The following is a 24522-nucleotide window of genomic DNA, read 5'->3' as shown; positions in this document are numbered from 1 at the left end:
CCACATCGTGCTCAAAGTAGTCGCTCAAGTACCCGATAGTGATCCATGTGTCATATACATCGGCGAAGGCGGTTCCGGCAATTTCGTCAAAATGGTCCATAACAAAATCTAGTATGGCGACATGTAGTTGATTTCTGAAGCATACGACGTGTTGAAATTCGTTGGGAAACTCTCGAACGAGGAACTACACAAAGTGTTCTCGGAATGGAATCAAGGGGAGCTTCAAATCCTCTTGATTGAAATCACCACAGACATCTTCGGAATCAAGGACGACAAGAGAGACAGATATCTAGTCGACAAAGTGTTGGATAAAACAGGCATGAAAGAGACCGGAAAATGGACCGTCTAACAAGCAGCGGATCTATCAACTTCTGCCCCCACAATCGCGGTGTCTCTAGATTCGCGATTCCTGAGCGGATTAAAAGACGAACATGTTGAAGCTTCTAAGATCTTTAAATACGGTGGGTTCGGTGATATTTCGGACACTCAAAATGTGGATAAACGATAAAAACCGATTTTTTCATGCCTTCAACAAACATTCTATCGGGTTCGTAATTCCTTTCCAAATCTTGGGTTTTAATCTTTAAATCTCAATCTTCAATTCGGAGTTACGAAATTGAAATTGTGCATATTCTTTTTATGCATGGACATAACTACTTCAAAATTGACCTAGATATACATCGATTCAGCTACATTTCATGGAAAGCACTTGATGCATTCCAAGGACGATTGAAATATAGGATTCTTGATATTAGTTTAACGATTCAGGTAAATTGGGTTTCTGGTTTTTGAATATGGAATTGGATTTTGTGTTGTGATTCATAAACTGAATATATGTATTTGATTGGATTCTCAATTTTTAGGCACAACATCCTGAAGAACTACCCGAGCAAGTTTTATGTTGTGTTAGGCTTAACAAGATCGACTTTTCTGATCATGATCAAATCCCCAGAATTTTAATACCAAATAGTGATTAATGCTACAGAAAAATGAGAATGGCTGTGGAGTATTTTGCATTGAGTAGGAAAGGTGCAGCCCTGATTGATATATTAGTAGAAATGCCAAAGTTCCCTGAACGTGAGGTATATTTAGTTTAGGGTTTTAATTGATCTATTGGTTTAATAGTTGACCACATCTTAGATAATCGATGTTGACTTTGATTATCTATTTGAAGTCCTTGTTGATTAAGAAAGCAGAAGACACTGAAGTTGATACTGCAGAGCTAAGCTGATACTACAGAGCTAAGTCCTCATTGATACTCCACAGCTTGGTATGGTCACAATCCCCACCGTTGACCATAACTCTGTGAGTGTTGACCAAGAGTTGACTCAAGCTAATGGAATTTCACATGAAGTTGACCACCCTCAACCTGATATTCTTGGAGATCTTTTAAGCCCACTGGCTATTGAAGCACCTCCTGCTGTAAGTGAAGATGATGCATTAGCTCTTGCACCTGTTGAAGAGCAAGATAATCTTGTAAAGGTACTACTACCTGCCACATGTCCTATTCTCATTGGCTATAAATATCATTTATTTATATTAATTTAACTGTTTGTTGACAAATGACAACCTCACACAGCCAATAGGAGAATTGCAGAAAGATTTCACTCCTTGTGTCTTAAAGATAGTGGAGTTCTATATGAAGATCCTTATGTTCAGGTACTAAAAAGTCAAGTTTTATATATCTATCATATATCAATATATTACATTAATTTTTTTATGATTAATTATTATTATTCCAGATTGGTATCGAGGTCATCAAGGTCTCCTAGTCATCTTTTTAGGGAACAAAACAACTTCTTCGCTTACTTCAGTTCAAGCAGTGGTTCTGCTTCCATCTCATCTAAAATTGGAAGTCTCATCAGTACCTGAAGTTATACCTCCATGAGCACAGGTATTGACTCGTATGTTTTTTTATTTTTTATTTAAAAAAATAAATATTTAAAAAATTGGTTTTTAATGATTTAGGTTCAATGCCCAGTTGAAGTGGTAAATCTTGGTCCAAGTAGGGATGTTGTAGTTCTTAACCTCTCATACAAGTTTGGCACCAACTTAGTATGTTCTTAATATCCTTATTCAATCTGCAACATATCAAATTAGTTAATGTTTGACTTTTTTTTTTATGTTACACAGGTTGAAACAAAGCTGAGGCTTCCAGCAGTAATAAACAAAATTTTCCAGCCTATACCAGTATCCACAGAGGAATTACGTGAAGTTGTTCAAATTTTTTTGAAGGTTTGTTATTTTGCTGTATATTTTAATCATGATTGCTTTCTTTTTCAACTTCCCTATTTTTCTCTTTTACAGTCTTCCAAAGTCAATAAAACTGAGGAATGATACAAAATACCTTATCTGCATATGAATCCAAGGTAGATTTTCTTTTGTTAACTCTTGTTATTTTTTATAAAGTCTTTCTAAAAGTAACATTAAATGAACTAAACCAAAATTATTCAGGTTCACAACACGTTTCTTGATCTTAAGGAGTTGAATATTCTTCAGGAGTCGAATATTCCTTGTTGCCATAGGCCTTTATGGGTACTGTTATTTAGGACATGCAGTGTTTCCAAATATATATACATCAATGGAAAAAAGAAGTCAATTTCCTATGGTACTCTTAGCAAGGTATGCTAATTTTATCACTCTTAGCTACTTTTTCTTTTACATGCTAAAACACAAGTTTATTAAATTTTTATAGGCAGCTTTAGGAGTTGTGCTGTTCTTTATGCTGCAGTGGCTATAATGGGAGACACGATGTTTGGTGAATCAACAGAATCACAATATACCCTAAACCTCCCACAAATTTGATTGCCTCTAAAGTTGTTGTCTGGACTACAGTATTTAATTTAACTTGAAAAACATTATCAGGCTTTTGTTTTTTAAAAAACAAAATAAATAAAAACTTACTTCCTGCTCTAGAGCCGACGATTTAGATTACTTAAGTTAATTTCACAAGATTTTGATCGTATCTTAGATAAGGAAGTATTTTCTATTTTACATCTTATCTTTTCTCTAGTACCCTTCTAAAATCTTAAATTGGCACGTGTGCATATTGTGAAGCTTCATTGACATATGAGAAATTAAGAGCATTCTTTCCACATCTGATTCCGGTATGTTATCCTTGACAGTCAGTTGCTAAGTTGCTATCTAAGAAGAATGTATCAACTGCAGAATTGAAGGCAATTCCTGATATTTGGAGATCTTCAGTAGAAAGATTTGGTGATCGGGTTGCATTGGTGGGTCCACATCATGACCCACCTACAAATATGACATACAACCAGGTCTTCGCTTTTAATCTTTAAAAATTAAAAAATTTCACACATTTAACTGGCAGGAAATGAAATGTAATTCAATAATAAAAACTCTAATCAGGAAATGAAATGTAGTTCAATACATTGAATTCATGAGACTACAAACGATACATATGATTATGTTTAATTCTAATTTAAAATTATATAGTAAAGGTAACAAGTTTAGGTGTAGATATTATGGCTACAGGAGCAATAAACATTGTGAGAGGATCCAAATCATCTGTAGAAGAGCTCTTACACATCTACACTCATTCTAAAATGTTAGCATAAAAGTTACATTACTTTCAATATCAAAGCTGAAAGAAAGCTTATAAAATTATAAATAGACTCAAATCTCCTCATGTCAACAATTTGCATTCTTTGGATAACAGTGTTGCACTTGTTGTGGATAATCCTGAATTATATCACCAGATTGCAACGGGATTTAATTCAAAGGCATCTGTTAGATAGAATGTAATGTTTTAGGGTGTTACTAGTTCCAGTGGAATTGGAATCCGAGATTCAATTCCATACTACATAGCATGTTTTGGTGCATATATCTAGACTGACTATATGAATCTTTAGGTGAAAAGTATGTTTATGAACCCATCAAGTCTGATGATGTGGATGCTCTTATATACACTGGGAATCCAAAAGGAGTAATGCTTACACATAGTAATCTTTTGCATCAGGTACTACAAATGTCTCTTTTTCCCCTTTCAGTTGATCAGATTTTCATGTTTTTTAAGATATTATTATGTTTTTATGCTTTCTTAGGTTAATAATTTGTGGGACATTGTCCCTGCGGGGCCCGGGGATAGATTTTTAAGCATGCTTCCACCTTGGCATGCATATGAACAAGGGGCAATTTGGTCAAAAAAAATTTCATTACCGACAATATTAATAGCAATATGTAACAAGGGGAAATTTGGTAAAACAAATTGTCCAATAAGTCGTTAAGACCAGGTACATCAACATTCACCAATCATAAACGATGAACACGACAACAACATTGAACTGTCAAGGCCTCAAGGGCAAAATAGTAAAAAAAAAACTTTGTATACTTTGCTGTGTTGTACTGTACTACTCGTAGAAATAATGCAAAGATCATTTTTTTTGGGTTAGTAAATTATTCTTTAAAATTCATGTAAAATATATTTTTATATGATTTAAGAAACTTATTTATGTTTGTTATGTTATGCACTTTCTTGATCTTCCAAGAGGAACTTGAAGAGATTGAATGCGAATATCGTCTTCACAGCCAACAAGTATTTTAAATTTGAGTTTTTATTTATTTTTATTATAATAAAAATTAACAACTTAACCCACAGGAAGCTATGTTAAAGGAAGAGCTGCAAAACATGGAAAGATCACAAAAGAGGGAAGGAGTGGATATGACATATCTTAAAAATTTCATAGTAAAGCTTCTTGAAACATGTGAACCAGAGCCCTTGACTGGTGAAGAGCATGGTGTATACGGTAAACAGTTACAAAATAGGTAAGTTATAAACAATTTGTTGTTTTTAATTTTCAATGTATTGTGTTCTGTTTATTTATTTTTATTACGTTTATGTTATATGCTACACAGGGAAGAAGATTATTATACTTGAGGTTAGTAGTTTAAGGCCGACTTAAAGGAGATTAAGAAACTTCAGAGGTACAGAGACCAGATTAAGACATGGATACAGTCCATCAAGATCAAGGATAAGAAGGTCATTTATGTTTCCATTTGTATTCCATTCTTCTCACTCTTCCCTTGAAAGCATGTCTCAGTTGCTGGTTACCCAGTCTAGTTGCCTTATGAAACAAATTCTGCTAACCAACAATGAAGAATCATCTAAAGTTGCTTAATGCCTACTTTGCACTATTCAAAACAAGATTTTGTTTGACAAATGATAATTTGAAGTACATATACGTATGCATTTGATTAGCATCACATACCATCTAGTTTTGTCTGGTGACTAGTTCTATGCTCTGCTTAAACAAAAAGGCCATGAGGAGTTGACATAGTGTTTCTCACTAAGAGCATGGTCTGAAGAAAAACAATTTGCTTACTTGCTTGTTGTGTTCTCTGGTTCACATACATATGCTATCTTCCATTGGTCATTATTTGTTGGCACTTACAATTTCTGTTATTGCTGCCACACTATCTCAAATTTAATCTAGTTTTAGCTTCTATGCTAAGAATTAGATTCCTATATCTTGTTTCATTTACTGCCTTATTGACATCTGGTTATTCTTTCTGATACATGTTGACGTAGGTTAGTGCCTCTTATGAGCAGGCTCTGATGGATGCTCGCAAGCTTATTGAGCGAGAAATGGAACGTTTTAAGATTTGTGAAAAGGAGAAAAAGAAAAAAGCTTTCTCTAAAGAAGGCCTAGGACAACAGCCTAAAACGGTATCTATTGAGTTTCTTTTTTTTTTTTGCGTATGATACATGGAAATAACCTTCAGTCATTATATAGTGAAGTTTCTTTGTTGATGATATTTTGTAGGATCCAAAGGAGAAAGCCAAATCAGAGACTAGAGATTGGTTAAACAATACACTATGCTACTGCCTTTATAGCATTATACTAGTACTTTAAAGGCCTCCCTTTGTTTTATTATTTACATATGTGGATCCTCATTTAGACATCATATATGAAAATGCTTATTATTGGTTAGGTGTCTGAGCTGGAATCTCAAATCGATAGCTTTGAAGCTGAGATGAAGGTGTTATCTGTTAAGAAAGGAAAAGCAAGACCTCCAAGACTGAAGTCTTTTTGCCAAAAGCATTCTCATCAGCAAAAGGTTCATATTGATTTAGTATAACATAATTTAAGCAATACATATTTTTTTACTGCATAGTCAGTCAATGTAATTACTTTTGCTCACTTGATGTTATCCAACATTTACTTACTATTGGAATGATTATTTGTATTTGACATATTAATGCAATGAATTATCTTTATTGTTTATGGTATTTTATTTTGTATTATGAGACTTTTAACGTGTGTTATTTAATTTGAAAATTAGTAAATCTATCAAAAATATATAAATTTAAAAACATTTAAAACTATGACACACAAAAATGCGTGTCGTCTTCCTTTATGACAGGGGCTTCCTTTATACGCATTGCGTGTCATAAACGTGCGCTTCGTAAGGTTACGACACGCAAATGCGTGGTGTCTTCCTTTATGACAGGGCCTTCCTTGATACGCATTGCGTGTCATAGTTACACGTTGTAAATGCGTGTCATAAACGCGCGTCGTAAATGCGCGTCGTAAACAGACGACGCGCAAAAGCGTGTCGTTTCTTGTTATGACAGGGCCTTCCTTGACACGCATTTGCGCGTCGTCTGAGCGTTTTATGACATGCATTGCGCGTCGTAAAATGCTGTTTTTCTAGTAGTGAGAGGACCTAAGGTTCATCAAAGGTTGTTGTTAGTTCTTCCTTCTATGGTTGTGTTTTTATCTTTCCATTTCTTGCAAGAAGATCCTGATGGGTTTTGGTCATAAGAACATCCTATGTGCTCATACAAACCCTAATGCTTGGATCTAGGTTTCTCTATTGTACATGCAAGTTATCCAAGACTATAAACCCTAATTCTATCATACAATTAATCATATTAACATAAGAATGGGTTTAAGATATTACCTTGATTGTTATGTAGCAATAACAATCCCAAATCTCCTTGTAATGACTTTAGAAAGCTTAGAGTCACAAATGTCACTCCTCTAATGGTTCACAAACACCATAAGCAAGAGGATGAAGAGGAGAGAGGATGGAGGCTGCCCAAAAAACGTGTGAAACCCTAGAACAAGTCTTAGCCACGTTTTTGGTCCTTAAGGGATCTATATATAGGAGGCTATTAGGGTTATCTAACAAGGAAACCCTAATTTGGATGCTTAAGCCCTAAGCAACCCATGGACTCCTTTAATTAAGGCCTTGGACGATTTCCTTATGGGTTTCCCCATAGAATTCTTCCACTCCTTAATTTAAGACAATCCATAGCCCAAATTTCAATTATCTTATAATTACAATTCCAGTCCCTTAATTTTAATTAATCTCTTTTAGTCACAAAACTAATCACCAATTAATTATTGACTAATATTAGTTAAACAATATGATTTCGCCTTTAATATATTATTCTCATAATATATTAATAAATCATATTTAATCCTTTCTCTCCATAATTCATCCTATCAAGTTGCTTTGGTGAAGGCAACCCAAAAGGACCATGCACCATCGAGTCAAGTACATACCAAAATAGTTATGGACTTAGACACTAATCCAACAGTCTCCCACTTGGATAAGTCAAATGACTATTATGCGTATGACTTCAGATCCTGATCTGCAATCGTAGCTTTCCAAAGCCGCTGTCAACTCTGATCTTATCAGATACGCGTGTCCTTAGATAAGGGATCATATATTCCTCCATTCTAGATATCGTATGAGACACGATTTCCAATCATTTTCTTTGTACTATTTCTCGATTCCCGATTTATGACGACTGACTAATTGAACAAATCAAATTAGCCCTAGCCCGGCCGAGCATTTACGTTTGTCATCACTAAATCATCGAGGGGCCCAAAGATATCGCTTTTATCCTACTTTGGATAAAAGGAACGGATAAACTTTGATTCAATGCTCGCTTGCACTCACGCACCGAATCACACACAACAATATGTTTTATAACACCAAGTTACTAGTGCGTTTACATATTATCAATGTGCAACCGATTCGCAAGATACAACTCACACATCTCGGTTTCAAGAATATAAGATGTTATCGTCTCACCAATCACTCGTGATACAATCCATGGAGTGATCCAAGTGAACGTGGGTTTAATCCAATGCTCAAATCATATTCATAAGCACTCATGAACGTTGCAGCAAACATTTGCTTATGTTTAATACTCTTTTAGACAATCCACACACCAATTCACGACAATCTTTATTCATACCTACTTCCAACGTATGAACGACTGTGGCCCGCTCGAATAATTTGACTGTTCTTAACCAATTAAATTATTCAGGAAGTCAAAACATGCAAAGTGAAACACAAGAATAATACTAATCCCATATGGCCTCAACCCTTTGAGCATAAATAAAACACCTTTTATTTATCACCATATCGATTACTCATTATTTGTCGTTTCGGTTAATCAACTTCTTACTCGAATTACAACACTTATCCCATGCTCCTAGCATGCACACAATGTTTACCTATGGTTCTTACTTTGTGAAATAGATCACATTGAACACATTTCCAATCATACTCATTTCACAACTCCTAATTCCTTTCCATAAATAAAATAATATCAAATTCTTGCCACTTATAGAATATATTAGATTCTAACATTTTATGCAATGATCCTTCCGTAATGTCACTGCACCAAAGTCACAAAGACTATTGCCAATGATATTACAAAAACCTCTATCGGAGATTGTTACAATACTATTCCTTAGATATGATGTCTCTCACTCAAAGTACATTCCTTTGAACATCCTATTGCATAAAAGTTTCTAATCTAGTCATAGATTTTCAATATTCAATTCCCAATATGGACACGTTTCCATATTTTCCATATGACAACTCATTCTTAATAGAATCTTATCTATTCATAATAATGTTGATATGGTCCATCCAATATGGAAACATTTCCATATCTTTCAATACTATACTTCTAACTACTCACAAGCAACCAATCCTCGGCAAACTTTGGATTCTCCTTTGATAGTTGTTTAATTATCTTAGTCAAAACCGATTCTTGTCCTTTTTCCCTCTAAATGCGCTAGACATTTGGAAAATTTTAGAATGGTCAAATATTATAGCATTTGCAATTGATCCTATAGCTGAAGCGTATGGGACACAATGCACAATGTCTTACATAAAGATTTGATACTTCATCAATCTTCCGCCATAATATTTCATTTTCTATGTTCTCAAAATTCGAATTGTGAAGAGGAATGTCGTAATCATAATCGAAATTTTAAGAACACACTATATACCTTTGACTAAATTTATTAACATTCCACAAGCTAAGCCTTTAGATTTGAAATGAAGCATAATATTCTCTCCCTTAATTATAGCAAAACAACTTTACAACACTTACGACTTTGCAAGGTATAACTATTGTTTTTCTATAATTAATATTGCCAACTTGCAATACTTTCCTTAATAATCATACAATCATAACATTTATGTTCCCACTATCATGATGATTATTATAAACATAACACTTATGCTCCCACTAGCTTTGACATGTCTATAGAAACATCTTAACTTTCAGACAAACAATACTTATTGAACTTCTTTAGTTCATGTTTCTAATACTTAATGCTTTGATAATCTTTTATCAAGGCTTCTTGAACTTATACCCCTTTTCCTTAGATAGTTCATATGTGTGTCTAAACAATTGCCAAACCTCACAATTCAAATTATGGAAAGGGATACCGTAACCATAATTGAATTCGAGAATGCAATTTTACAATCAGTATCTTCTTAAAATCTTTCTTAGTGAAAGTATTTCCTCACAATCATTTTCATGAAGGAGGAAATCTTATGACACTTAGATTTAAACGATGTACTTGTTCCTATCCATGTGAATTTATCAAAACCAAAGTTTACGACAAATTCAAACTCATATGGATCGAACTTTCTTAATCTCGATTTCTTGCCTTATGGTAGCACAGTTGCCCACCATGTCTTCCAAGTAGTTAAGCAGCTCACCTTTTCTTATCAATGTACTTTCCATTGATCAAGGTCCTTGCCTTTTATGCATTCAAATGAGAACTCATAGGACTCACATGCATAATTAACTCGATTGGATTGGCACAGAAACAAAATAATGTCAACACTATAGGTTGTAAACCTCAACTCGTGTGCTAGTGATGATCGATAAGGTCTATTTTGATTTGTTCTTGAAACCTTTCAAGACCATTAAGACTCCCACTGACTCCTTGACATATAAGATTCTCTTGTCAATAACCATTTCTTGACAAACAAATATTCAAGAGTTAGTGTAGCTTTTATCAAAACACTTCATAAATTGGTCCTAGTTGGTCTTTGTCTTATCCAAGACATCACAACTTTTCCATATTTGATGAATGCTATAAACCTTCTTAATACTTTTCACTCAATGTCGCAATCTTAACTCTAAGACTTATACTGGAACGAAGTATGATTGACCTCTTGATTTAACCATTTCTCCAATCCTTGATTCCTCTTCTTAAACATACACTTGTACCAAGACTCACTTAGAGGATCAATTGAGATATGGTTCTTAATCATTAAGACCTATCATAAAGCATAAAAGGTACTCTCCCTTCTTCTTAGAATGGAGAAACTTTTATCTTTCTGCCTACTTGATTCTTCTTATTCATTCTGCTATTGATTTAAACTTTTTCAATCAATTCATAATTACACTTAATCTTGTAAGTATAATCATATTTACTAAACCTTTAGTAAATCATGACGAATATCATTGTTACTCTTATGGTGGACTTGATCAACACGCAACTTTGTGTGCTCGATCTCCTAGTCCTTCACTTGATACTTTGTCAATGAATTAGTCTAATTTCCAAATATGAAATTTCTCATTCATCGTGCAACCAAGTTGCATGATTCCAAGTTTTTGTCCAATTGAAACTTGGGTGATGAGAAACTTTCCTTATTCAGTAAATTCTTCGACATTTCCTCAAATAACATAATAAGAACCAAATCCATTATTGTTAATAAGAGAAACATTCAAACATCAATTTTTCATATATGCCATTGCAAGGATAAATAATATAAAATCAAAATTTATTTTATTGCGGAAAAAATTTGTCCTTACAATGCAATTCATTGAAAAACTATGCTAATACGTCTTTCTTAGCAATCTAATTCTAACTCTAAGTAGTAGCTCAAGAATATAATCTTCGAGAAATGCGATCGAAATCCATTCCTTCACGGTTAGATTCTGCTCACTTCTTCCCTTAAGCTTCCTTTCTTTTCTTCGATTCTTCAAAACATCAATTGTAATCTTATCACATTATGTATTAAGAATCTAGAATAGAAGCTTAAAAGAGTTATTTAATGGATTTTACCTATATTAGAGCCATACGTTTCGACTCTCCCATCTCTTAGATCTCTTAGGTAAATGGGGCAACTTCGTCTCCAATGCCCCTTCTCTTGGCAATAAAGACAAATAGACTCTTTTGGAACATGACATGCAACTACTTTAGACATTACCTTTCTCTTATGATCAAACCTTTTGATCATAGCATGTCTTTCGTTGCCATTGTCATAGAGGTCTTGAAGGCAGATTCACCAATCAACTTTGCTTTTCTATTGCGCCAAACCATTGCTGATTCAGCAGCAATAAGCATATAGGTGAGATCTATAAGGGTCACGTCGCGGTTCATTATATATTACTCTCTTACGAACTCACTATATGAGTTAGGAAGTGACTGCAGAACCCAATCAACAGCCATTTCCTTACAGACAACGGATCCCAACATTCTTAACCTATCGATGTGTGACTTCATCCCTAGGACGTGTGCACACACCGACTTTCCTTCTTTTGTTTACTTGCCAATAGGGCTTGAGTGATCTTGAACTTTTCAAGCCTTTGAACTTGTGGGTTAGGGAGAATAATTGGAGGAGGTGGAGGAAGTGAAGCATGATTTCTTGTTCGTCGATCGAATCGTGGAATATCATCTTCATGTGGAAAGCTTGTTCCACGGGATTTGGGAAGACCATAGTTGTCAAACTTTGACATCTACAAAATGGGAGAAAATGAATTCAAGTTAGTTGATTGATTGAGTCCTTAGTAAATCACCCAAATGAGATACTAAGGCTAAGACCCAACACAATATTCTAGAACTCGGGAGAGGGATGTCGTAACCCAAATTGCAGAACATTTGAAGGTAAGTGAATGACGATTCACTAATTTCCACCATGAAAAACGAAAAAGAAAATTAAGTTTTAAATCTATGAAAACTCCTAGATCCTATGAGATTCATTGAATCATGTCAATGGCATGTTTAAATCTCGATATGCCCCTCTTGTTTATGACTGAGATGCCGAGGATCACAAAGCGGGTGTGAATAACCATGCAAACTTACACGGTGCCCTCACATGTTACAGTCACCTATTCGATGTGCCGGTAAACCACACACGCTCCACCGAACTATGACAAACATTGAGTCACCCTTTGCTACCTTTGCTTAGAACCATTTAGTGTGCCGGTAAACCACACACGCTCCACTAACTTCTTCGCAAGGGCAGAAAGTGTAATTTCATGGAATTGCATCAATTCACTTTTGCCTAAGTAACTAAGATTGGGAATTTGAAAAACATTTAGTTACTTTTGTACTTCATTATACTTATAATGGAAGGTTTCATCCTATCCTACCCGTTCGGCTAACGACCCTCCACTAGTCAAGAGTGCGGTGGGTAAGAGTGGATACCCATTCAATCGCCATTTTATAGGCAATTTCCTTAAACACCCCTTATAGACTAGCTTCGTGAATGAGGCCTACTAACGGTAAGACTGACTTTTACTCATACATATATATAATGTTAGACTTTTAATGTTATATATAGTATAGGGTATATTTTACACTTTTAAAATACTAGGTGGTCAAATTTAATAATTATACCTTTAATTCAATTAAATTGTAAACCAAAACTTTTATGGATTTATTAAACCTATTTTAATTATACACCTTAATTAATTAATAAAACCATAAGGGTGTGATTTGAACTTTTTCAAAACAATACTAGGGTTTTAGAATTTAACATTCCTAATTAAACTTTTAATCAACTTTTAAATTCCAAAACTTGAGGGCAAGTTTTGAAACATTTCAAAACATTAGGGTTTAGAATTTAAATATACATCAAAATTAAACTATTAATCAAAATTTAAATTCCAAAACTTGAGGGCAAGTTTTGAAACCTTTTCAAAACATTAGGGTTTCAACTATTTAAATTTCAAAACAACAAAACTTTTGGGTTCAAATTTAAACTATAAAACCTAAGGGGTGAAAATATGAAACATTTCATAACACAAGGTTCAAATAACAAATAACCTAAATTAACATTTAATCACATAATTATCCATATTTGATTTATTTAATGATTTCTTGCAAAACAATTTACCAATTTAATCAAAATACTTAGTCAATTATCACATAAGGAAACAAATATTTTATTAATTGATAAATATCTTCAATTAGATCAAGAATATAGTCATATATATATATATATATATCATAAAATCGGATTTATATTGATCTAATACGATAAAGGCAAGTATTTCAAAGATAAACAGCAAGAAATCCCGAAAATAGCTCCATCTGACGCTCGAACTCGCCGAGTACCACACTGTACTCGCCGAGTTGAGGCCTACTCGCCGAGTACACTGTGGTACTCGCCGATTTCATCAGCCAGGGAGCCCAAAAATCGATTTTGCAACTTGAATAAACACACAAGGCATCAATAGAATAGAAACCAATCAAGGCTCTGATACCACTGATGGGTTTTGGTCATAAGAACATCCTATGTGTTCATACAAACCCTAATGCTTGGATCTAGGTTTCTCTATTGTACATGCAAGTTATCCAAGACTATAAACCCTAATTCTATCATAAAATTAATCATATTAACATAAGAATGGGTTTAAGATATTACCTTGATTGTTATGTAGCAATAACAATCCCAAATCTCCTTGTAATGACTTCAGAAAGCTTAGAGTCACAAATGTCACTCCTCTAATGGTTCACAAACACCATAAGCAAGAGGATGAAGAGGAGAGAGGATGGAGGCTGCCCAAAAAATGTGTGAAACCCTAGAACAAGTCTTAGCCACGTTTTTGGTCCTTAAGGGATCTATATATAGGAGGCTATTAGGGTTTCTAACAAGGAAACCCTAATTTGGATGCTTAAGCCCTAAGCAACCCATGGACTCCTTTAATTAAGGCCTTGGACGATTTCCTTATGGGTTTCCCCATAGAATTCTTCCACTCCTTAATTTAAGACAATCCATAGCCCAAATTTCAATTATCTTATAATTACAATTCCAGTCCCTTAAGTTTAATTAATCTCTTTTAGTCACAAAACTAATTACCAATTAATTATTGACTAATATTAATTAAACAATATGATTTCGCCTTTAATATATTATTCTCATAATATATTAATAAATCATATTTAATCCTTTCTCTCCATAATTCATCCTATCAAGTTGCTTTAGTGAAAGCAACCCAAAAGGACCATGCACCATCGGGTCAAGTACATACCAAAATAATTATGGACTTAGACACTAATCCAACAGATCCTTGGTGGGTTGTAAAATGTTATCGTGTTTGAAATTTTAAGCCTTCTGTTGTGTAACGCCCGATGGTTCCAATGTATTATTTAACTATTTCATCATTTATCAAAATGTTTAATTATGCAAGTTGTGTGGGCTTGGTGGGTTCACAGATCCTTGCACATTTGTGCTTGATGTGCCTAAACCACCTGAAAAAGATGAAAGCAGAGTAGGATTTCCAAATCGTCCTTGGTCTCCTTGACCCGTGGTCAAGTTTGGCCTCGGCTCCGTTCTGGCATGGGCTGAAGAATCGCCCTGCGGTTGGGTAGGTGTATTGATTGTTTGGATTACAGAGTCTAGAATGGAGCGCAACTCCGGTTCTTGAAAGAAGTGAAGTCTGGAAGCCCTGGAGTCCTTAGGGAGAGAAGAACCAATTAGATCCTCTTGGGATCTAGTTAGGGGTGAGTTTCCACATTAAGATGAATCGTGCACACTTGTTGTGCTCGAGTAGCTGGATAGGGTAGTAGCGAATGGGTTTGCGGGTACCCCAAGGACTACCGGAGCCTTTTGAGAGGCTAGGGTATGAGTCCAGTCACACATATGGCCAGTGGATTTGGTTTTCTTTTTCTTGAGAATAGCGATTGGAGCAAAGTCTAGATCAGAATCATCAGAAGATTGATCTGAGTCATAATCTGATGAAACAATCTGTTGCACTTTACGTTTCTTAGAGGGTTCTGCTTCATTGGAAGGTTTGATTTTCTTGGGTGCTTTACATTTATTGGGTGTTTCACCTGTGGCCTGAGTTCTTCCCTTGTTGCGGGGGCCTTGCTTGGCTGAGGCTAGCTTCTTTTTCCTTTGAGCTAAGGGAATATGAGATAAGGTAGTAGAGGAAGGAATTGCGTATTGCTCTGGTTGAGTGGGTGTGGTAGAGGTTAAAATGTTTTGGTTGGGGAGAGGCGGGGTAGAAATGTATGGGTCAATACCTTCCATAGCCACAATATGGTCTGTGACTAATTGGGTCTCAAGTCCAACCGTACTCAAGATGTGAATGGGTAGACGTCTGATTGGTCCAAAGATAGATTGATCTTTAGAAGGAGTGTACCTTTTGAGATCACGAGTGAAAAAGAAGTTGATGTCATTGCCCATACTGATCTTGGCATCTAAATGAAGATCTGAAATGCAGAGCGCCCAAAACCTTGCAAAGGTAAGCTTGGTCTGATTTTCCTTTGGATTCTCCATAGGATGTACTAGAGAAAGTCATCCCAAATAATCTGACCGTAGTTAACATCATGGCCTGTGAAGATGCTCCATACGAGTTCAAGTAGTTTGAGGCCCATGTTGTATGTGCCTCCGGTTCTACCAGATAAACTACGGATCACGAAATGGCATACAAATTGCCATACCGCAGGCAGTTGGTACTTCTTGAACTCTCCTATTCCTTTGATCTGCTTCTGATATCCCATTTGATACAGGTAGAGGTGATGTCTATAACACTAGGTGAGAAGAACTTTGTTGAGGGGTGCACGAGTAAGTTGATTACAGCAAGAAACTTGTCTTTGGTCAAGATGACCAAGGAGTCGTCCACTAAGTTCAGATGAACTTCTTGGAGATTGTCGAGGGGAAGATGTGTAGAAAAGGCACATTTGAACAATGTGGAGATGGGAACCACATTAGTGAATGTGTCGAACGTTCCAAAGAGAGGGTGATTGGAGATGAACTTGATCATGAGGCGAATCGAGTCATTGTAAGTTGGATGATCATCGAAAATTGCCCTAAAATTGCTAGATGCAATCGAAGGCGATTGGTTCCGTGTAGTTGAATCGGAACAAGTTGGATGGGTAGAGGCAGATGCTTTGGATGGTTTCTTTGAGATTCCTGATTTCACCATTTTGAAATGATTGAAGTGAACTTGCAAGAAAACTTGAAGTCTTTGATAGATCAAAAAGCATAAAGCTTTCTTGGAGAGAAAAAGAGGGTTTTTATAGTGCCGGATTTCAAATAGTTATTGTTTTTACCCTTAAGAAAATGTTGTTAAGGATAAAAAAACCTTTGATTTTTTTTCTTTGAGGAAATTATTATCAGCCACAAAAAAGAAAAACATTTAACGAAAAGTTTTTTTTGTTATTTTTCAAAAAAGGTATTTAATGAAATGTCAGGCCCAATACCCCATGTATGAAGAACGTGTGGTGAGGGGCGATAATCCGTTGTATAAAGGTGGAATTTGTAACGAATTTGACATTTTGGGGGTAAGAGGAAAAGATAGTTTAAGGAAAAGATTTTCTAAAAAGATTTCTATTATTGGAAACTGTTTTATTTTGGCATCACACCTAAAATAGGTCTGACAAAAGGTTTATTTGAAAAGCAGAACTGAAATGATCATATGCTACAAAACGAATATTTTGTGAATGTTTTTCTTATTTAATGAAGACTCATTAAATATCACACGATGTTTCAAGAATTTATGAAGTAGATGAGAGTTCCATAATCGAGATTACGGTTTGATTCTTTATTGCAGATTAAGACTTTATTGCTGATTGAGACTTCATTGAAAATTGAGACTTCATTGCGGATTGAGACTTCATTGTGGATTGATACTTCATTGTGGATGACAGATTAGATGACTGCGGTTAAGGAAACTATCAATTCAAGAAGAATTGCGGGTCTGGATTCATCATTCCTAACATTTGTAAGAAACTGCTGAGTTTTGTAGAGTCAAGTGCCTTTGTGAACACATCAACAATCTCTTCATGAGTATGAAAAAAAATTAGTTCAATGTTAGCTTTCAGAACGTGATCTTTAATGAAGGGGTACCATAGTTCAATATGCTTCGTCTTAGAGTGGTGAATAGGTTTATGAGAAATTGCTATGGCACTCTCAGAATCACAATAAATTGGTATCCGCAGCATCCTATATTCGTAGTCCAAAAGTTGCATTTTCATCCATAAGACTTGTGAGCAACAGCTACCTGCTGCCGCATATTCAGCTTATGCGGTAGACAATGAGACATAGCTTTGTTTCCTTGATGACCAGCTGACGAGTCTTCCACTGAGAAATTGACATCCACCAGAAGTGCTTTTTCTGTCTAATCTACATTCAACATGATCCACATCATTGAATGCTTGTAAGTTGAAGTCATTTTCTGCGGGATACCAGAGACCTAGAGACTTGCTGCCTTTTAAGTATATGAGAATCTGCTTGGCTGCGGTCATATGAGACACTTTTGGATCGGCTTGGTATCTCGCACATACTCCTGTTGCAAAGACAATGTCTAGTCGGCTTGCGATGAGGTACATCAGTGAGCCAATTATTCCTCTATATGTTTTGTGATCCACTGATTCTCTGGAAGGATTAGCAGAAATCTTGAATCTGAAGGCCATTGGGACTTTGGCATAGGAACAATTGTCCATTGTGTATTTCTTCAGTAGTTCAGTGGTGCATATCTCCTGATGGATGAATATCCCTTGAGGGACTTGTTTCACTTGAAGTCCTAGAAAGAAATTAATCTCTCTATTCATGCTCATTTGGAATTTGTTGGTCATGAGCTTTGCAAATTCATCCACCATCCCCTGATCCGTTGATCCGAAGATGATATCATCCACATATATTTGTACAAGCTTAAGGTGATTACCATTTGCCTTTTTAAATAAAGTGGGATCAATCACTCCTCTTTTGTATCCGAACGAAACAAGAAATTCAGAGAGAGTCTCGTACCATGCTCTTGGAGCTTGCTTTAGACCATAAACCGCTTTCTCAAGCTTATAACATTAGTCTGGAAATTCAATGTTTTCAAAGCCAGGAGGTTGCTGAAGATAGACCTCCTCTTTCAATTCATCGTTGAGAAAAGCACTCCTCACATCCATTTGATGTACTTTAATGTTCTTGTGAGCTGCCTATTCTAAGAAGATGCGGATGGCTTCCATTCGTGCTACAGGGGCATATGTTTCATCATAGTCAATACCTTAAAGTTGACTATACCCCTTGGCGACTAGTCTTGCTTTGTTTCTTACTACCGTACCGGATTCATCCAATTTGTTCTTATGCACCCATTTGGTACCAACAATAGTGTGACCTTTTGGCTTCGGAACGAGTTGCCACACTTTGTTTCTTTTAAACTCTTCTAGTTCTTCTTGCATTGCTATAATCCAATCGGGCTCCATTAATGCTTCTATGATGGTTCGAGGCTCGAATGAAGACATAAATGCAACAAAGTGACAGTGATTATGTCACACCCCAAAACCGGAACGGAGGAAACATTCTGGGGTGGATGACGTCATGTCAAGTATCACAACATATGGAGTATAGTAATCAAAGTACAACAACCATTGCATTAATAGTAATAGTTTTACATAAGTTACATTTAATAAAGACATCAAAGCAATACAATAACTAATATAGTTGCAGCTCGGTACTAAACTGTCTTCACCAAAAGCTCCTGGGATGTACCTGTCTATTGCTAACAAAAAGAAACACAGACCCCAGACGGTATCCAATGTACGACACGGCTAGCAAGGTTTAAAACAAAGAAACACAGACCCTAGACAGTATCAAATGAAAGATACAGCTAGCAAGGTCTAAAACAAAGAAACATAGACCCCAGACAGTATCAAATGAAAGATACAACTAACAAGGTCTAAAACAAAGAAACACAGACCCCAGACAGTATCAATTAAAAGATACAGCTAGCAAGGTCTAAAACCAATAGAAAATCCTAAGTGGGTTGTTTCAAGAATACAATGTTAGATTCTCGTTACCTTAAGGCCATGAATTATAAGGTAAACATGGAGATACTCGTAACCATACTGATTGACACTAGAGTGCTTGACGCCCTGCAAGCGTCGGAATAAATATGACATTTGTCACCCCTTGGCTTGGTAGGCCGTGGACTGTAGCTAGCAGTCACGGTACAGAAGTGTCAGTCTCGTATAGATCTATACACACAATGCCCGCTCTCCCTACAGAAGACTCTGGTTACCAACTCGACGACGGGGAGATCCGTGTCTTGAAGATGCATCTCGTAATCTGAATTCTATTAGAGGCGCTGGAGAAATGATATACAAACTCGCGTATGAACTGACTACTGTGGAATTCTCGTACTAGATAGAATGAATAGAACCTCCTAACTATTCATATAATAGTTACTAGTGTCCCTGATCTATGAATGATGAATGGAAGGATGCCCTTGCTACCCAAGGGAAATGAACTGGCCGATGTAAACCTTTATGTCTATAGGTGTATACATGATACATAATTAATGTTTAAACTACCTTCGGACGGATATCCGATACCCACCAGACCATATCCCATCGAGGAAATGGAAATAGGGCGAACTAGCCTTCCTAAGTCTTTTAAACATTATTTATATAACTATACAAGTACAGGCATGCATTTAACAAAATAGAAGTATAGAAGTATAGAAAAAAACTTTGGTAAAACCTTTTGGAAAACCTTTAAAAATAAGAATTTACGACTTGATATAGTTATGTAAAACAAGCTTTGAAAAACCGTTCATAAACCCGTTTTGAATATAATTTGATAACACAATATAAGTAAAGAAAACCTTTGTTTAAAACACTGTTGTAACTGGTTTAGAAGTAAAACATACAGAACGAGAGATAATTTGAGAAAAATATTTAAACAAGTAAAAACGTTTTGGAAAACCATCTGTGGTATTATACTTGGAAAACAACTGAAAATGTGATAAATCCTTATGCATGCGGGTTATTAATCACATATGATTGATATGATAACTGGCATGTTTTAACTTGTATCCCCCCCATAAAACCATGTAAAAACATTTAAAAGGTTAATTCAGGGGTATGAACTCACCTGTTGTAAGTGGATCGTGCGGAGGTGCCGGTTGGGTGCTCGGTGTCAAGTGAAGACTTGAACACACTTAGTGACCTAATAACATATGATGACATATGTTTACATACAATTAGAAATTATAATACTAATTTAAACACGTAAACGCCTCCTAATGTGCGGAAAACACTTTGGTCAAGTGCTAGGAGGCTTTTGGGTTGCAAATAAGGGAGTGTATGGCCTAGATAGGGATTTTACTCTTCAAGAGTAAACTCTTTATAGAGTTTACGGCCCTAAGACCATATCCACATGAGTTTACGGCCGTAAACTCATGGGTGGTGTGCTCTTGGATGCTAAAAGGTCTTATATCACTTGTGGAATTATGCTAGGCTCAAATCTAGAGCTTATGAAGGGTTTAAGGCCTTAAATGTACGATTTTAGGGAGTTTACGGCCCTAAAAAGGGATTTACGGTCGTAATCTCTTATATGTTCATTCCTTTGGTGTATTAAGGTCTTAAATGGTAGAGAATAATGTTCTATGCATTTTTCCAAGCCAAATGGGGTAGTTAGGGCATCATTTGGCCTCTTTAGGGGAGTTTACGACCCATGGACCAATTCTTGTGGGGTTTATGGCCGTAAACTCCTATTTCCATAGTTTCTTTAATGTTGAAAGCCCCTACTTCACTTGTGGTTGATTCTAGACATTTTTCCAGGCCATAGGGGGTGTTTGAGGGCAATTCTAACACCTTTATAAGTGTTCACGGCCCTTGAAGAGGGGTTTACGGTCCAAGAGTGTTCTTAGGCCGTGAACTCATGTTTACTCTCCAAAATGAAAGTTTTTGGTGTTCTAAGCTCGAAGGTGTAAGTCCACGAGCCATATCTAAGCCCTATGAGTGATTTGGAAGGGTTTTGGGGCTTCAAAACCCCACTTAAGGGTGTTCACGGTCCAAGAGTGTTCTTGGGCCGTAAACACATAATTTGACCCCTATTTGATGTCTTAAACACAAATTTGCATGTTAACTAAGATACACAACAAGTTAGGATAGATTACTTACTAGTTTGGGGCTCGGAATGGGTGTTTTTGGATCGAAAACAAGTTGTAGAGAGAGAGTGTAGAGATAGAGTGGAAAGTATCAGATGGACTCCACTCACCCTTATATAGGGGTTTGAGTTGGGGCTCAGTGGAAATCTACCCGATACTGACGTTACACGGGGATTTTGGTCACACCCGATTAAATGGTCGTATTTTGACTTGGTTGAAACTAAAATTTTTCAAGGGATTAATGAGGGTGTTTCTAATTTGTTTCAAACCTTACTAAATCATTATAAAAGTCCCAAATTAATTAACCAATCCAAAAGGTTAACGGATAGTTTAATAAAGCGAGGCTTATTAACGGAAGGAGGGGTTAAAAATGACGGAATAAATTTCGGGTTGTCACATCATCCGCCCGTTAGAGGGAATTTCATCCCGAAATTCTGGTTTAGGAAAGGACATAATCATGAACAATCGGGTAGAGGTATGAGGGCACTTCCTATTCGGTTGGTCCTCGCACTCCCAAGTGAACTCTGGCCTTTGCTTGTCATTCTAACAAACCTTCACTTACGGGATGCGGTTTCCGTCTAGTGCAGTTAGCGCTTCCTACAGGTTCGTCTACGAAGTTAGGGTTCCCAATGGTTTCTACCAAGATGAGTGGGATACAAAGAGTGACGTCGGGCAACCACTTATCAGGTCTAAGAAATGGATTGATTTGGTGTGAAACTTGTGGAATATCCGAAAGTAGTAGTGGTCTGATGAGGGTTGGACCAATTCTTGTAAAGAATCTCGGATGGTCCTAAGCTCTCGGAAGGGTAGAGCTTTTTAGTACTTAGAACATAGTGTACTTCTATGGCGAGATCATCACTGGCGTGATCGCCATTTGGAAGTTTCAAACGTTCTCTCATACTGGGAGTGTAGTCCCTTCAGGTTGGTTCTTAGAAAGCTCGGGTTGTCCTTGGATTTGTGTTCCCTGTTGATTGGCTTTTAGAGGTTTTCTGGGCTGTCAGATGAATTGGATGCCTACGGGTATCAGTTTGCTGCAGGGGTCTATCTCAACCTAGTGCGAAATGAACTTGCACTCCTGGTCCTTGAGATGTCTCTAACGGAAACTCTCAGGGTTGGTGAGATAGGGTTTCAACCAGACGATTGCTTAGAAAGTTTTTAAACTTTACATTATCGTATAGTTAGCGCTTTTACAATATGATCCTTACCGGTAAAGGATCATGCTCTTACTTGCCTTGTTGTTTCATGAACAGTAGGCTCTGCTCAGGGCTAACTCAATCCTTAGAGATTTTCTGAAGTGTTGGACTATCTCGGGAGGTGGTTCTACTATTTCTGTGTGAGATAGTATTCTTGGAACACCTATTAGTCCATTGAATCTCTAAGACATGCCCTATTCTCTAAGGCGACGGTTTATTCCAGTTGCAAAAAGCGCGTGCTCTTGTATAACCCATCGACTAACACCTAGACTGGTGTTAAGTCTATAATCTCTTCGGGATCTGGGTTATAAGGCTTAACGCAACCTACTTTCGCACTTAAATCAAGTATTCTTGGCTGCGGAGGTTATCCTATGGTTCTTGGCATTCTAGTGTTCACTTCGGAGAATGCAGTCTATCATCTACAGGGCGACGGTGACTTCTTCCACGTGAGGGGGCGGAGTGTCCTAGGCACTACTCGTCGGTAATGGGGTGGACGAAGTGCCTGAGTAGTGAGAACATCTTCTGCAACTACTCTTCCGGTGGTTCTGAGTTTTCTCGATCTAGGTCAAATCTAGTGAGTATAGGGTTCCGTCTCTCGGAACTTTTAATCTCTTCATCCACTCTTCTCAAGAGTTAACGTATCGCAACTTTTGGATTTCCGGGATATACACTGAGATGCTTAATTTGGGGGATTAAGCGTGAGTGGATGGTCGTAGTCAATGTACTTGACATCTTACGACTCAGATTTCCTTACCAACTGAGGGTGTTAGCTACTATGTTGGCTTAACCAGGACGACAACAAATTTCGGATTTATGGTCATTATAGTAGCTCAACCTGCCGTGGTTCTCTTGACTCTAGCTCATATTCTATGGAATAGGATGGAGGGTTTTACTATGAGGTTCATGGTAGAGCTCATACTTGGCTTAACCACTAATACTTTATGTATGCAAGCCATATATAATTAAGGTCGGCAGGATGTTCAGTTGTGCGACTCCACCCCATACCCACAAGCCAACGAGGAACAGGGAGTAGGGAGGAAGCACACATCTTAAATCTTTTTTATCTCAATTATATACCACCCTTATGCATATACTCAGTTATAGTAGTCAGTCCCATGAATTCTATTCTCTTCATTCACGAACCCGACTGTGATGTGCGAAGGGTCTTTCTGGGTTCCTATGGGGTCTGCTTCAGGTGGTTATCGTCTTTTGGAATACCTGCAGTGTCTTTCGCTTCGGTTTCTATCTCTCTAAGAAGGGTCGGTTAATAGGGCGCGGTACCTTTCTCCTGGGTACTTCGGAAGGTTGTAAATAAGAGTGACGAATGACGGATCGCATTAGTCTTTATTATTTTTATTATGTTTAGGTTCGGAAGAACCTTTATTTGCCGAGATGGCTACGGTGAATGTTCTTTTTACACAGCACTAGGGAGTTACACACGGTTGCACTAAGTCAAACCATGATTGATAGAGGCGTCGAAGTTGGCATACATCGACATGATATAGAATGAGGGTTTATAGAGCCGTGTGTGGAATGGGCACACAAGTCCTAGGTGTCTCGGGTTTTGTCCCGTGTATCACTATCGTGGATAGATGGACTGATAGAGTCGACGCAAAACTATAGAGGGTCCTGAGTGTTTCTGAGTAGGGTACCTTTCATGTATGGATTCTCACGAGGCCTTTCTATAATCACCTAACATATACTAGTCATGTAGAATTAAGGTAGGAAGGACTGTTGACTGAGCGACCCCGCCTTAAATCCACAACCAAACAAGGAACAGGAAATGAGGCGGCATCACTCACTCTAGGTCTATCCATCTCAATTATACATGGTTGTAACGTATATATCTAGCCATTATAGTTTTACCTGATGAAATTTTAAATTTTATAACCGTGCTGCGACTTTCGCCTTAACGGGGAA

At 36.8% G+C, this 24522-nt stretch overlaps 1 long non-coding RNA gene across 1 annotated transcript; it reads left to right on the top strand.

Moving 5' to 3' along the window:
• Positions 1-2189: 2189 nt before the first annotated feature.
• LOC145100377 (uncharacterized) lies at positions 2190-2497 on the top strand. The gene is made up of 3 exons (XR_013705003.1): positions 2190-2235; positions 2308-2369; positions 2455-2497. It is a non-coding gene; the product is annotated as an uncharacterized LOC145100377 (long non-coding RNA).
• Positions 2498-24522: the final 22025 nt, after the last annotated feature.

Source organism: Lactuca serriola, chromosome 4 (genome assembly GCF_051521515.1).
Source record: "Lactuca serriola cultivar US96UC23 chromosome 4, Lser_US96UC23_V15, whole genome shotgun sequence".
NCBI lineage: Eukaryota > Viridiplantae > Streptophyta > Magnoliopsida > Asterales > Asteraceae > Lactuca > Lactuca serriola.
This window is presented reverse-complemented; position numbering and strand designations above follow the sequence as displayed.